Source organism: Scaptodrosophila lebanonensis, unplaced genomic scaffold, assembly GCF_003285725.1.
Source record: "Scaptodrosophila lebanonensis strain 11010-0011.00,11010-0021.00 unplaced genomic scaffold, SlebRS2 tig00001415-arrow-pilon, whole genome shotgun sequence".
In the NCBI taxonomy this organism is placed as follows: domain Eukaryota; kingdom Metazoa; phylum Arthropoda; class Insecta; order Diptera; family Drosophilidae; genus Scaptodrosophila; species Scaptodrosophila lebanonensis.
In genome coordinates, this window is record NW_022060742.1 from 6,322,293 (window position 1) to 6,338,761 (window position 16,469).

The following is a 16,469-nucleotide window of genomic DNA, read 5'->3' on the forward strand; positions in this document are numbered from 1 at the left end:
GCAAACCTCATATTATAGGTATTTATATCATATATAAAAAGTGTATCCAATATGTAACAGGACTTTTGCTGATGCATGGAGTTCTGTTTCAAACTCGTTAAGAAACCTTTTCCGAAACTTGTCAATCGATGAAACAAATTTATGCCGATAATTATAAACATTATTATTATAATAATTGTTATATAATTATAGTCGCAGAAGTGCGTAAATTTATTTAAATTCAGCCAATCGGCACAGCTAGCCGGAGGCGTTAGTTAGATATTATTGTAATTTGATTAGATTTCTCCTTCTTAGGCTTTTCTAGCTTATAAGATGATTTTTATCATTTTTATAAATATATAAATAATAAAAATATTCCTCCTCTGTCGACAGTCAATGTTTGTTGCCATAAATAAATAAATAAAAAGATCTTTTATGGAGTTTTAGTCTTATATCCAACCGAAAACATGTCCTGTCAGGTGGACATGTCTATGCTACTCGCCCTGACGTGCTGATCGAGAATATACAATATACACTCGTATATACTATGTACACCTAATTCTATTTTTACACGGTAGATTGATTCCAAAAAAAAAAAGAGTGTAAAGAAACCGTGTAAAAATACATTTATGATATGATATGATTATGATATTCTTATCTCTAAAACGCGAAAAAAAATAAAGATTTATGTTTATTTTATACATATATAATGTGCATGACGACCCATATAAGAATGATTTCTAGCTGTTTGACAGCTGTGCTTATTTTTATTTTAATTTGTTTTTATTTATTTTGTGCTATTTTGAATCGTGCTAAATGTAACCATTTGCAAAATTTTTAATTTTCGAACCGTGTTAAATCAAAACCATGCAAAAAAAGACCGTGTAAAAACAGAATTAAGTGTAGATTCTTATAGTATTAGTGCAGATATTTTTTTGTGGCGTCAAACACGCCTCCTTCTGTATGTTGCAACTACTAATCAATACCCTTTGAACTATCGGAATTTTCAAAATTCGTTTGAATTAAGTCCAAGCCACGATTTTTTCATAAATTAAAGTTGTTTTGACAATAATTTAGCTAAATGGATAATTTTATTTTATTAAGGCAGAATAGTTTTTTGAAAACAGTACAACTTAATATAAGATCTGAAACTAATATTCCCCCTAAAAATAATAAAAATAAGATATAAAAGTATCAACAAGTTGTTAATCCTATTGCTAATGGATGAATTATACATATAAAAATAATTGATGTAATTAAAGTTATAAAAATAAGTAATAATTGAAGAATATCTAGAGGTAGTTTATATGAAATATGAATTTTGGGGATGGAAATCATAAATTTATGTATGTGGGTGGGAGAACCTAATATTGATTTGATTAGCCACTTGAAATATTTCTAATATTGATGAGATCCTTTATATCAGACTAAGGAATTTAAATGCTTCTAATTTCGAAGTGAAGTCTTCAACACTATATAATCTGAAAACTATTCAAAAACTTCTGTACAAAATACAGTTCTTAAAATTTATGCAAAAAAGAGATAAAAAATAAATATTGTATTCGCATGCTCATTAAATAATTTATTGCAAATTTAAATGTAAAGCAACGCATTTGAATATAAATTTTCAGTTTACGACTTGCTTGTTTCCTTTAGGCTGAGTTAAGGTTAAGTCTATTTGTAATTTTCGATCATCATTGCGAAGTCAAAGTAAGATCTGGTCAAGGAACTCCAAATGAGTTGCACGTTGAGTGCATTTGCAAGTTGGAGCAGCATATGTCGCTAACTTTTCTAACTGCCTGACAAGCAATAAAAATCATTTACATTTTGCAGACGTGTCATTGCAAATTTTCCATGTCAGTGAACTCCGATGTTGGCACACAACTATGCGCAGTTTATTTGCAAAGCAGAATTGCATAAAGGCACTGCCCCAACACCCACACTGAAAGGAAAGGACATTTGCCGCAGCTGAAATGGGCAAACTTCTAGGATCGAGGCGTTCGGACAATGTAATCAATTCTACAAACTGTTGACAGGCAGATGCAGTCCGCAAAGTCCAGTCGGAGGACAACGCATTGTCGTCGCCTCATCGCCGTCGTCCTGGCTGGGAGCCAAGCATATTTACTGCATTCTGAGAGGCGTAGCCAGAGCACTGTCGAGCTCATAAAAAAGCGCCGCAAAATGTGCCGCTTTAATTGCGCCACAAAGTGCGGTTGAAATTCAATTTCAGGCAAATTGCCGCGCCCCGAAGACGGCGCCTGGGACAGCAGCTCCTGCATTCGTCTGGATGTGAGACAATTGCAATCTGTTCGTTCCATAAATACGCAAATTTCTCCATTCAAGCGGCAGCAAATATTTTCATTTATCCTTTTGTTCGCACAACCAACATACATAGCTCTCGCAGCTCACTTAGCAGGCAGGTTCATAAAAAAGAAAAATGCCAGAGCCAAGAGAAAAATCACTGAAAATACATAACTTTGCAGCAACAGCAACAACAACAACAACGACTACAACAGTAGCAATGGCAAATGTGTGTTGACGACTCCTAAGAATTGTGGCGCCAAAAACTACTAAAAATAAAGTTTGCATTTTGTCTATTTGTTTCCTGTCGCCTTACCGCCCCAGCCCCAACTCCTATCCACTTCTTAGCAGACACAAACAGACCAACTGGCATTTTACATAAAGGCAGGTTGCCTCTCTGTTGAAGCAAGAGTGAGTGAATTGAGTTGAAGAAAGTGAGAGGGGGAAGCCATTCACATCAATAAAAAGAAAGCCATAAATTACAAATTCTATCGCTTCGGTTAGGTACGCTTTTATGCTTTAAGAAGCAGTTACTCGTTGCTAAATTTAATTAAAAGATTTTTTGTTTCAATTATTTTTGTAATAATAAAATAACAAATAAAAAAAGTCATTTCGATCCTGCCAGGAGTCGAACCTGGAATCTTCTGATCCGTAGTCAGACGCGTTATCCATTGCGCCACAGGACCCACGAATGAGTCGCATGCAAATGACCAAGAACTGTAAGCGTACAGATAGCGCTACAAAATATAATATTCTGCCACCTATAGGCAAATATTCCAAACAACTTATATGGGAAAGTTTAAAAGCTTTGATAAAAGCTATATTTGGGAAAAGCAGAGACACAAACCAGACCGACTTGGTAGCACTGTGATAAGATAGGCCATACTTTATAACCCAAAGGTGGCGCTAGTGACACTTTTAGTTGAACATTTTTTATAAAGAAACATAATATTTATAAATAATTAGAATATTTATAAATGAATAGAATATTAATAAATAAATAGAATATTTACATAATAAATAGAATTAATTTGAGAATACCTTGCACGGTCCTATCATTAAAATAATAATAATTTTGTAGAATGTAATTATTCTTTACCATTAATATGTTGCTTTGCAGAAATGCTGAATTTTTGAAACGAAAAACTTAAGCAGTTAACTGTTTTTTTTTGCTTTCCCGTCTCAAGTTTCGTTTGGGCTTATGTTGGAAAACAGATTTTTTGCAAAGCTTTGTCAAATCTTTTCGAGGGAACGTGATGTGTTTGTGAAAAACTTACTGTCTGGAGGTCAGTTAAGTGGTGGAAAATGTGATTTCGAATTAATTACGCCACACACACGCCACTTGGACGGGTGGAAAAAGTGAAACAACAACAGCTGTAGCAACTAACGCCTAAAGACTGTTTTATAAATTCTCATATGTCTGGATGTGGATTGGAAACGGCCGACACAAAGCATTTAACGCTTCAGCACGTTTTCAATTCAATTTTCACCAACAACTACAACAGCAACTTGAAGCTGGGATGGAGCGGAGGAAAAGCTGCAGCGCCAAGGAAGCTTAGGCGTTGAAGCGTGCGAAAACTTAAGCAGGACGCACCGAGCATGACAAACGAGCAACAACAGCACAATAATGATGCAAGCAATGCAGCAGCAACAGTCCAAGGACAATAATAATAAGGAATTAAGTCAAGACTGCTGTCTCGGAATGTAAACTGTGGGCGCTGCTTAATGAATATACGTACACAAAGGAAATAATGAAATCAAAACTAGGCAGGCAGGCAGGCAGGCAGGCACAATAAATCAACAAATTACGGGCAGGCAGAAGGGTTCATCGTAGCTAGGCAGAAATAACAAAAAAGTATATGTATTTGTATATTTATGGATAAAAACAATAAGCGAAACGCTTTAAAATGCATAAATCATAAATCAAATCAGCGAAGGGAACTGAAACAAAAACACTGTCCAAAGACGCTTGTCAAAGTGATAATCGCGAACAACTGTTGGGCCCGATGACAAATGTTATGGTCCGTCCAGGAGGAGGTGTGGGGGCAGGGGTTGCAGCCAAAATGAAGCCGAAAATCAATGTTTAGTAAAACCTCGAAAAACACATTTTACTTATTAGTAGTGGAAGAGTGGAAAAGCGGGGATCAACGATTTCCGACTAGAGTACAACATAAGCAGGGGTTGTTGGTCAGGGCGCTTGTTCGTCTCATCTTCACGATAATCATAAAAACAAATGCAAAAGGGAATGACAGTTGTTATTGTTGTTGTTGTGGTTATTGCTGTTCTTGGTTGACTGTCAACCCCTTAATCCACTTGTTTCTGCTTCTCTAGGCCGGCACAACGTTATGCTTATTATAATAATGTTTGTTGGGTGGCAGTTTAGACCAAGGACCCGGAACAGGACCAGGACCAGGCCCAGGCCAGTTGTGCAAATATTTGCGATATGTTATTGAGTGTTTGTTATTAGCCGTCAATCGGCTTATGAACAAGCGACAAAATGGGGGGAATATATAATACTATATGGTAACTAACTAACAAGGCATCGGCGGGGAGTAAATGGAAATTCTCCAAGAGATGAAAGACACTTGCAACAATTTGCAATCGAGTCGAGCTAGAAGTGTCTGGCTGTCCACACTACACCAAAAAAAGAATAGGTCATTGGTTCCGTATCTCTAAAGAAATAAATATGCAATTTTATTAGGAGTATTTTGTATTTTTTCACAAGACAGTCATCGTAGCTAGGCATTCATAATAAAAAGAGAATAAATTTAAGGCTGGAAACTAAAGAAAACTCTTTTTATGAAATTAAAATTAATTATTAATTAAAATTATGTCCTATAATTATGAATACCCTCTTCTCTAACAAATGTCTATAAACATAAAAATCAATTTAGGTTCCTTTGATTTTAGTTTTTTTTTTATAAACTTCTAAAGACAATGCAAGTGAATGTTTTTACAAATTTAATTTTTAACAGAAGATTTTACCCTAAAAACTAGAGCCTAGCTGATCAACTCTAAGCTCTAAATTGTATTCACAATCGACGCTTGTTATGGCATTTTAAAATTCCGAAAACTCTATCTTAATAATTTTGATCAGAGTTGAGTTCTAAGTAGCATCTACAAAGTTTACTAAAATAATTTAAATACCGAAAAGAAACTGCACAATTTATTTTGCTTGCAACATACGAGTGTTAGCTTGTAAAAATGTTCATTGATTTTGTTCCCTGATTTATGAACACATTTTTTTATAATTATTTCCTTGGACACTATGTACATATGTAGAAAAAATGTTCTACCATTTCATAACAAAAATTCTGCTTAAATCCCTTTCACACATTCTTTTGTAACAATAACTATTGCTCTAGCTGAGCCAGCTCTTTTTTATTTTAATTCTTAGCTACTTGTTCAGTGATCTTTATAGCCCCATATAGTAAATTAAATCGACATAGATACAATATTATACAATAACGCACATCCTCGAAAATCTGGAACCACTATTCGGCGCTTATGAGGTCAATACAATAAGTCATGCATGGAGATCAAAGGACAAGCGGAAACCATTACATATACCTTTTGTGACGTTATAGCAAGATTATTGAAAAGCAAATAGTTTACCATTTGCTGAAAATTACAAATTTTGTTCAAAGAAGTTTCATGAAGTTATATTATCGAACCAAAAAAAACTAATTTGGACGACTGTGTAAGTTGTAAAAAAGAGGTTAAGTAGGTTAATATAATCGTTTTAAATTTATTCTGTTTTGTGACTAGTGCATTATTTGTATGAGAGTTAAAAAAATAATAAATAAATAATAATAGAAAGTGCTGCAAGAATTATTACTATACCAACAAAAACAAATGCAGAAATAAACATATGTGAAGCTGTTAAGTTCTCTCTCTATACCTATAGAACAGTTCGAAATTTGTGAGAGAAAATAAATAAAACTTCGAATTATTAAGTATTGATCAATAATTATTTATTAACTGCTATTCTATAATAATGTCAAAAGAGTAACAGTAACTGAATGATAACTAAACAGACCAATTCGTGTTAAGTGTGTGAAATAGTCAAACAAAATGTACTTACATACAATATTTTCCCCACTTTCTCTATGCAACTTTGAATTGTCGAGTGTTGGACGCTGACGAGTTTGAATTAACGCGTCGTTTTTTTAATTTAGTAATGATTTCTTAGTTGGAATTACCAAGTGCACAAAAATGTATTCATTTAGCTCGAAATGTAAAGAGATTTTGTAGGGAACTCGTGATAACTTTGAATTATAGAGAGGTTCGAATTATCGCAGGTTTGAATTAGCGAGAGTCGACTGTAGCTCATACTATATATACTTATTGCCTTGAGCTACTTTTCTAAATCTGTTTTTGCCAACTACCAGTTCTTCATTTAATTTGATATCATTTATGATTAGAATGCTTTTTAATCATCTCCCAAGCTATAGTGGTAATAGGCACTTAGGTAGATATTTTTGGCATAATTACGGATCGGCATTAACTAGAGACTAGTAGATAAACCGATAATAGGTATTTCTTAATTGCAAGTAAATAAATTTGAATTTTCTTAGTTCGTTTCTAATCTGCTGGTTTCGTTACTTACAAGAGCATATGTGATAAATTTTGTTGGTAGAAGGATATGTTGACACATGTGCGTGTGCTTTAAAAAGCCGTTCATTGCAGAAATCTATTAATGCAATTGCTTGACAAAGATTCGCCAGCAATCGCATGAATTCATTAAAAACTATTAAATATGCGCATATGCGGCAAACCACAAATTGTAAGCCACCCTCGAGCTGACAGGACTTTCAAACACCACTTAGCAACCGATTCCAATGTGTGTGTGACCCAGTTTCTAGTGCCTTTCGCTTCGATAAAATATTTGCAAGCATTTAGAGTAATTGCAAAAGTCCATTTGCAGACCCAAAACCCACACACATGACAATATCCTTCAGACATTTTCAACACATATGCGCTGTATTTGGTGGCGTTGTTTCCAACTGGACGGATCTGACATAAGTAAATTGCTAATTCGGCACTAATGTTGCTCAAATGTGTGCACCATTGCGGCAACAACAACAACTACAACAACAAGAAGAGTATAGCTATGGCAACGACAACATTGCGAACTAAGCTCATAAATTTCCATGACAATGGAATTATGCTTTAATGCAACCCCCCGACAACGACCAAAGTTATTGAACAGCGATGGGTGTAAATCTTTGCGAGTTGTCATAAATTTGGCACTTTTCGCCTTCGATTTGGAATTGAAATTATATAGGGTATGATTTATATGTGTCTGAACGAGCGACCGAAGTTGTTTTCCCAACATCAAAATCGAATCAAAGTGCACTTTTCATTCAATTAATGAAAAAGTTGGCCGATAAAGAGCAGCAATGGGAAAAGATATCTAAGGAATATATTACTCTGCACTTCAACTATATTTTGATAAGCAGAAGAGGGATATGTGTTAGCCATTCTTACTAGTTTAGTGTGGATGTAGGAGTACGTAGAACTCAGACGAAGGCGTGGCACAAAGTAGATATGTATTTATTACTGATCAGCATGACAAAACGAGTCGACAAAAGTCATGTCCAGCTGTCCGTCTGTATGAACGCATAGATCCTAAAAAGTAGAAGTGCTAGAATAAGCAAAAATTACATTCTCCTAACTCCGAGAAAGGCCAAGTTTTTTTTTTTTTGAGCCACCCTCCCGCCCACGCTCCCTCGCTAAGTGATTTTCAATAATTCCATAATTTCCATAATTCCAAGAATTGGACTTCATTTTTATCATATGTAAGTATATAGTATGGTAATATTATTGAAAATTCCTGTTTACTGTCAACTCTTAATGTGTAGAACTGATAGCTTCTATGGTAACTCACAGACTTTGCAGATAAGTAACTTATTCTCGTATTGTTCTTGACCATCAAAAACGTCGAAGGCAAAGGCTTTTAACAAGATACTTGAACGTGTAAAACGTTATATTTAGTGGGAAGGTGATTATTTAAATAAAATAAATAAACTTATTTAACCGAAACATTAATTCTGGGTTCCCATTTTTAAAAAGTTCTGCCTGCTTTGTACCAAAAACAAAGCTATCGATGTAAAAAGAAAAAAGAAATTAATACAATAGACAACTTAAACTAAATAAAACTTAAGAGTAAAACAGCCCTTATAAATAAAAAAAAAATTAATAATAATAATAAAATAAAAAAATAATATTAAAAAAAATATAAAAGGAATATCTCATAACTAATCCGACGCGGTGGGGGATTTTATGTGCCAAACGGACAGCTATACCCCGATTCACAGCAAAGAACTCAGAAACTTTATTAAGCCTAACAAAAAAGAATTGTAGATGAAGAAAAAGCAACAAAGTTCAAAAAAAAGAAAGTATAATGAAAAGAAAATAATAATAAAATGAAATAGAAAATATAAGATTTTAGTGAGGGAAGGCAGAACTCACTTGAGAGCAAAAAGTATTATAATCACTAGTGCATCTGTTTACTAGAAGGGCAAAAAGTTCCTTGTTGGCGTGGAAGGTACGGAAACATTTATACGATCTAAAAAGATATAGAAATCAAGATCTCCAACAATTAATTTGTAGAGCCACAGAGCTAACGAAGGCAGGTTAATAAGGAGAAGTCTACTACTGGAGTTGGGTGGTAAACGCAGATTAGGATTAGGATATGTGGTTACGATATTATTTAGTAGGCTTTTTTCAAAATATTAAATGCTATAATTCCGTAGTATTGCCTCATATATTTAATAATTATAAATATGTTTTTAAACTGACAATGTTGTCTTGTAATTAGTTGTTGCAAGAATTTGTAATTATGGAAGTGGAAAATGTTCCTTCTTTTTCGCAAATCATAGAAATATCAATTATTGGTGGCTTAGTTTTTCTGCTTCTTCATGATTATCAGCTGCTAGAGTTACTCCAATCGTTGACTATATTCAAAGCTGGATTAGCAACTAGATTCTTTGTGAAGTGGCTGAAATACCGAATATATCGAAAACGGTATATAAATGCTTTTATATCTGCTTGTTTCATAATTTTCACTTTAGTGCTAGTCTATTTTGTTTTCTTTATTAACGCCTCCCTCCCTCCTGCCTCACATTTGAACAATTTAAACACATCCGAAGCATTTACCCTCTTTCCGTATAAAATCTAGAGGAAATTTATTCCGCATGATTAATTCAAGATTCGATTTCCTGCAGCATCGACAGCATTACAAAGTAAAATATTTGTTCAAAGTGTTTGAACTGGCATTGCCAGCAAATGAAATCAGCATCATTACATATGATAATGCCCCGCACTTGGGGAAAAGCGAAGCGCCAACGCAATGAAAAGCCAGGCAAAAACTAATGATATGAAAATATTTCCAAAGCAAGAAAGATGAGCCATGAAAATCAATTCGTTGGAAACCACACGGGAAATTTGCATAAGCGACTTGCAGCAGCAACTTGGCCAGCAATCAGAATCAAAGCGAAGATGCCAATCTAAAATGAAGTCAAAGCCAAGCCAGCTCGACGAGGAGGAAGACAACCACAAAGCAACCAAAACCAAAACCAAAAAAATGAAGAGATACCAGACTTTGAATGTAAAGGAAAATTGCATGGACTGTTTAAGCGAAAAACTTGAAGGGCGAAACACAGCATATGTTGGTGCCACATTAGATCGAAGACTCACTTGTCAGTGGGTTTGGTCCGGCGCGGCGTTAGATTTTTATCACCGGACCAGTTCCAATCAGAGAGTCAAAGAGCGAAAGGCACCCGCGGGACTGCGCAGGGCCCCGCGCTCGTTTTTCCTTTTTTGCATGCATATGTCAGCATTTTCAGTTTCCAAATTGGAAACGAAGAGTGCGCGATGGCACACTAACAGCATTTTGTGGTTTCGAGCATAATTAAAGGCAGACTCAACCCTCCCCCCAACCCACAGCACATGTCCTCTACTCGATGTAGTGCCACACCTCTCTGACAGATCGTAAATGTCGAAAAACGTAAGGTGGACGTAAGGACGGGATCACGGGAGGGTGGTTGCTGCAATTGAGGATGCCTGCCATGGTGTGCGCAAAAGTTAACAAAGCCATCAATGGACCATAAACTAAACACTTTTTAAATGACGGGAGGGGGAGTGTAACAGGCCTTCGTTTAAATGTTCGCGCTAGTTGTATGTTGTTGTTGCTTTGTTTTCCCAATACCCTGCAATAAGCAGACGAATCGATAGTCATTTCTGTTGCCAGCGCATTCGTTTGTCTGACTGTATGAACGGCGAGATCTTTTTGACTATAAGAGCTAGAGATGCCAAACTTATTATTAAGAAATATATTTTTGTTATGCCCATCAAGTTTGTTTCAAACCGTATATAGGCTCACTATTTTGTAAAGCTACCAAGGAAACGAGAGGAGGTATTTATTAGAATTTATACGAAAGAAACTTTAGTTGTGTGTTTGTTTCTCCATTTGTTCGACTGTATTCGAGATCTTTTCAACCATAGGCGCTAGAGATGCCAAACTTTTCATGTGGAATCGTCTTTGTGATCACTATTTTGTATAGCTACTAGGGGAACGAGAGGTGCACAAATCACTCTTAGTAATAACTTTTGGTTTATTTGATATTTTTTAGAATTTATCCGAAAGAAAGTTTTGTTGTGTATTTGTTTCTCCATATGTACGGCTGTATGAACAGCGAAATCTTTTCAACCAAAGGCGCTAAAGATACCAAAGTTTCCGTGTAAATCTGTTGTATTCGTGTGCAAATCAAGTTTATTTCAAACTATAAATAAACTATACTTGTATATAAAATACATTTTGTTTATTACGATACTGTAACCAAATTTAGCCCAGCCACAAATGTCTGCTGGCTTATTAAAATGTAATTTATAAACCATTGAGCATTTCATTTTATCTATGGCTTCATCACATCACTGTAATTCTTTATTAAAATTTCACAAACCATACTATGTTATAAATTATGTTTTTCAAATTAAAGAGTAAACCAAAGTCGAATGGATGCGACTGTAATGGTTGAAGTTTTTTGAAAATTGCACAGATGTTTGTTGGTTGTCTTGCAATGCCCAGCGAGTAGTCTATTAAAGGGTAGTTTTCATCATCTCTTGCCAGTGCACAGTTGGACACTGGAGCGCTAATGCAATCGACCCACTGTGCACTACATACAATGCTGATTAGATCTGATTTCGAATTGGAAATGTAAAAGGTTGGTGAGCGGGGTTGGGCTCAGGGTTGCTTGCAATCAGACCAACGAAACAGGTTCCCAAAATCAACAAGACCAGCAACACAAGCTGCAATATGGCACCAGAAACGTAAACGTATTGAACAACTTTAAATGCGGGTAGCTGGCTGGTGGTAATGACGGTGTCGGGCGCTGGTGGTGACTTGGTGGTCGCTTCATTGCTTCAGCTTCGTTGAGCATACGCTGCACATCCGACGACCAAATGTTGCATATGAATATGATTACGGGGCATGAACAGCTCGCTTCAAGAGTGGAGGTCTCTGAAGCTCAAGTGTCGACCTTAGCATCGCCATCGAAAGGCTTCCTCTTCCTGGCCGTATCCAACAACTCAAGCGCACTTGACATTATGGCTGACTTTTGTAACAAATGCTGCTGTTATTATTGTTATTGTTTTATTATTGCACAACGATTGCAACCGCCGTAAATATTTATGCCTTTATGATCTCGCACAACTGAAAGCATCTCAAGCGTGAGCATTCTAGATAAAGCCCGAACCACCCAAAACCTAACCAGGCAGACATCGACAACGAACAGTCAACGAACACTCAATGTTGAGCAAATGTGTTTAGCTTCAGCAATCGCAGCCTCCAGGATGCGTGAGCTCCACAGTGTGGCGTTTTCGAAACGCGAGTGAAAGGACATGGAACTCAAATACGTACTATCTCCGAAAAAAGATTTCTCAATAAATAACCCAAAAACATTTTGAAATAGAAATGTTCCATTGCAGTGGAGAAGCGGTGGAATATTATAATTAAACAACTTGGATGCACATCTGCTTATGATAAGTACGGCTTCAAATGAATTAAGATATACAAACATACATACATATGTAGGTGTATGTGATTGAATTGTGTATATATTTATTTATTAATGCAGGTTTAATGCGTTATGGGGTAGTTCTGCCTATTATTTCACCTTAGATTTCCTTAATGGGAAATAAACACTTGGTTTAAGTTACAAATAATATATTCTTAATTGTTTATTTCAGCGTTCAAATTTAACAAAAATCCATGCGACAATTTTCCTTCTGTCTTCACAACTCAACTTCTTTATGATAACTCTCTGCAATCGATTGTTCATCTGAACGTACCAAGGCTACATAATCTTAAATAATACCTTATTCTTACATTAATATACTCATGTAAGAAGAAAGAAGTGATTTTTTAAATTAATGAATTAATTACATTACAATACGTTGTACTGTCCTTGATGTCGTTTTTACTTCCGAAAGTTGTTAAGGGCGATGTAGACTTTATTAAGTCGTCTTAACTTTTCAGAACTTTGTAGAAGAACAAGGAGTAAATCTGGGTCTATCTTGACTAGATAAGCCGATTTAGTGATTTGTATTCAGATCGCTCAGCAGAACTCTCTTTTTCTCTTTCTGGCTTGCTCTCTCTCCCTCGCTGCTTAATCGCAAATGCTTCTCTATATGATAGAGTCTAGAACCATCGAAATTTCAAACCCCATACTGAGTCAGGATATAAATATTTTTGCAAACTGGCATTAAAATTGTATATATATTTTTATATATATTTTTATATTATATTTATTTTTATTATATTTATGTAATCTAGTTAGTTATTAACTGGTATAAGATTTTACATTTTTATTTAATATTGTTTATGTAAATGTTTTTAGTTCGTTAGTTCTAATAAGATCTCTGTCCACTTCTGGATTCGAAGCGGGGTTTAGTTGTCGTAGGCATTAATAGATAGATTATTGTTAAGATTATTTTCGTTTTTTTTTACCTCGTAAGCTCGTGTATTGTGTGTACTTTAACCCAGCCCTTCTGACTACACTTTCTACTTAAAAGGGCTTTTATAAGGCTAACAATATAGCTGAAGGCCTCGTAGCTATAGCTAAATATTTGTTCGCCTGTACATTTTACATTGCAGCCGAACTGTTAATAATAATAAGGCTAACAATACAAACAGTGTCTTACTTTTCCGTTTTTTTTTATCTTACTTCCTAGACTTTCAAGCTAAAAATGTATAGTCTAAGCTTTAGAGCAATATGTTGAAGTGAAAAAAAACATAATTTCCAGGATTCGAAAATTCAAATGTTGCCCAAATTCCAAAGCCTAATTGCATATAATTTTTATCTTCTAAAATACGAAGCACAAGCAAAACGCATTTTCCCACCAATGTGAAAAATTTATTCACTGTGCGCCAGCAAGAAAATTTTTGCATATGACAGCATAAAATGTTGTTATTGTTGTTTTTTTTTTTTTGTTTTTGTTGCGCTTGATTGTGGCGCAGTTATGCGCAACTTGATTGAATGCACACACACACACACACACACACACACATACATACATGGAGAGAGGAGAGACATGCACACACACACTCAATAGCTGGCATCAGCCGATTTGGAAAACAAAAACAAGTGCTCTAATGCGCATAGCTCAGCCGCTTAGGCATTCCTTGCTACTAACCTGAGGCAACCACAAGAGCCACCACCAGCCTCAATAGCAACCTCAACAGCATCAGCGCAGCCCTCGGGCCTTGTTAGTGCGACCCTCGCGCATTCAACGAATTTTAATCCGTTTAAATGAATGACAGTCTAATTGGAGGATTTGTGCTTTGCATCGCATTGGGCGCGTACTGGTCGCTCGGTCGGTCGGTCGCTCGGTCGGTCGGATGGTTGGTTGGTTGGTTTGTCGGCTTCTAAATAGTGACAAAGTCCTTGCCATATGCTTCGAAAAAACCACATGTTATTCACGGTATTTAAACAAACAGCAACAGGACAGGCAGCGAACTGAGAAACAACCCTCGGAGCATACAATTAGGTTCTGCTTGCTTTCGGGGTTTTCCTCCGAAATCCAATTCGAATTTTTATTTAATGCGCGAAAAGCACTTGATTGGACTCGGCTCGTTGGGTTTACTCCAGAGACTCTTCACACACACACACACACACACACACACACACGCACACACACACACACACGTACACACAGATGCACCCAAGAGGGTTGGCAAGTGCCCTTTGAACAGGCGACGAGTGAGCTGCAACTACAATTTCCACTCCTGAACAACTGAAATAACAACTTGAAACCAAATAAAACAAAAAAGAATTCAAATGAAGCAAGACTACATATCTGGACAGAAATGTTTCACAGTTCTTCACATAATTATTTTTAAGCCATGTGCAGCTTAAATTTGTAATATCCCAAGAATTAGAGTAACAAAAGATATATTTGTTTTAAAAAGTGGCATTCATAAATGCAGCAAAGCTACCAAAGAGTTCTTTGGTATCTTTTTCAATATGTGAGAAATTTTGACTTAAATACTGTATTTGTATCGTTAAAAAAGTTTCACAAATGTAATGAAAATGTACAATTATGAAATTTTTTAAGTAATTCTTTCGCAGATTAATTATCTCTTTGCAAAAATTTGAGGCGCTAATTTTGTCTACTAGAAAGAAATATATTGATGTATCGTGTCTGGCTCTTAATTACACACTTAAAAAAGATTTACCAATTTCAAAACTATTTGATATATCACATTTGTAAACTCTATATCCAAAGGATGGAAATCGTATTTAAGGTTATGCGATCCCATAAAGTATATACACACAGGACATACCGATCTAGACATGTTCCTTTGTCTGTCTGTCAGTCCGCATAAACGCAAGGATCTTACAAATTATCAGAGCAACAAAACTTGGTATCGAGATTCTGCTTAGTCCGAGAAATGACAAGTTTGTGTTCGAAAACTATTCGTGGCACTATCGATGATTTCGGTGGACTATCGATTGTATAAGAGACATTACTTGTAAGTCAAAAAGATCTATCATAGTTTTATGTGTACAACATTTTTTTTTTTGCAATACATATGCAAATATTGTTTGTCTCAATAAATGTACAAAAAATCGGAGCATTAAGCACAATTCCCATATGTAAGCGGCCTGTTTCAAAATATCGATCCAAATTAGTTTATTTACTCATTTATTTATTTATGTAACTTGTTAGGCTATGGTTTAACAAAAAATGCCTTTGTTTATTTTAAGTTATGCGAACCGTCCTCATTTTGTAATTATAAATATTTTGCCTTTTCCAAGAAGTGGTATTTTTATTGCTGGCGAAAGAAAGATAGTTTTAATAAAACATCTCTAACGATACCAAAAAAATGTTCACATTCGTCTTCATTTTAAGAAGAAAGAAAGAAGAAGTATTGCCCGCACTTGGGAAAATGTAACGATACTATTGATAGATAGATTGTTGGTTTAATTATGGACTATCGAAAGATCAAATGAGCGCATTATCAATTCTTCTACACTATTATCTTTCAAACTTCGAATATGTGGAATAAAATTGGATCCAAAATTTGGGGAAATTCTTTCAAAAGAGTTCATAAAAATGCCCACAAACATAAGTACTATTCATATAAATATACCAAAATAATAAGAGCAAATCTTTTAGAAATCAATTCCTGCTCATTGTGCTAATCTGTTTGCTTTGCACAATCAATGAACAGACATTCTCAATTCATTGACCGTATTTTTCCATAAGTTAGGCCATTTATTGGCTTGCCTGACCACGAAGCCCTACACACATGTGGCTTTGGCACGTGACTTCAATTTGGAGCAAGTGTTAAATGCCTGCAAATATTTTCACTGAGAATTAACACAAATCTCCGATATACAAATCGAGCACAAAATTTACGAAACCCAAACAAATTGCTAATCTACCCTTCGAGATCTTCAAACTATTGTTTGTTGAGCTGCGAGAGTGTGTAGTGTCGGTGGATTAGGAGCAGGGATGCAAGGGCAGGGCAGGGCAGGGATGTTGTTGCTGTTGCTGTCGATACATCAAACCGGCAAGTGACAAAGTGACAGGAATTGAATTGCTCGAATGTTGAGGGAAAAGAGCAAAAAGGCGTGAAATTGCTTTCGTGGTGATTAAACCAAAGTCGCAGTAAAATTTTG

The 16,469-nt window shown here is 35.5% G+C and overlaps 1 protein-coding gene and 1 non-coding gene across 2 annotated transcripts in view; both read right to left on the bottom strand.

Annotated features, from left to right (window-relative positions):
- Positions 1-16,469, bottom strand: part of LOC115632473 (DNA polymerase epsilon subunit 2) — a 67,703-nt gene that overhangs the window by 15,393 nt on the left and 35,841 nt on the right. The window lies entirely within an intron of this gene.
- Positions 2,894-2,966, bottom strand: Trnar-acg. Its single transcript has one exon. It is a non-coding gene; the product is annotated as a tRNA-Arg (tRNA).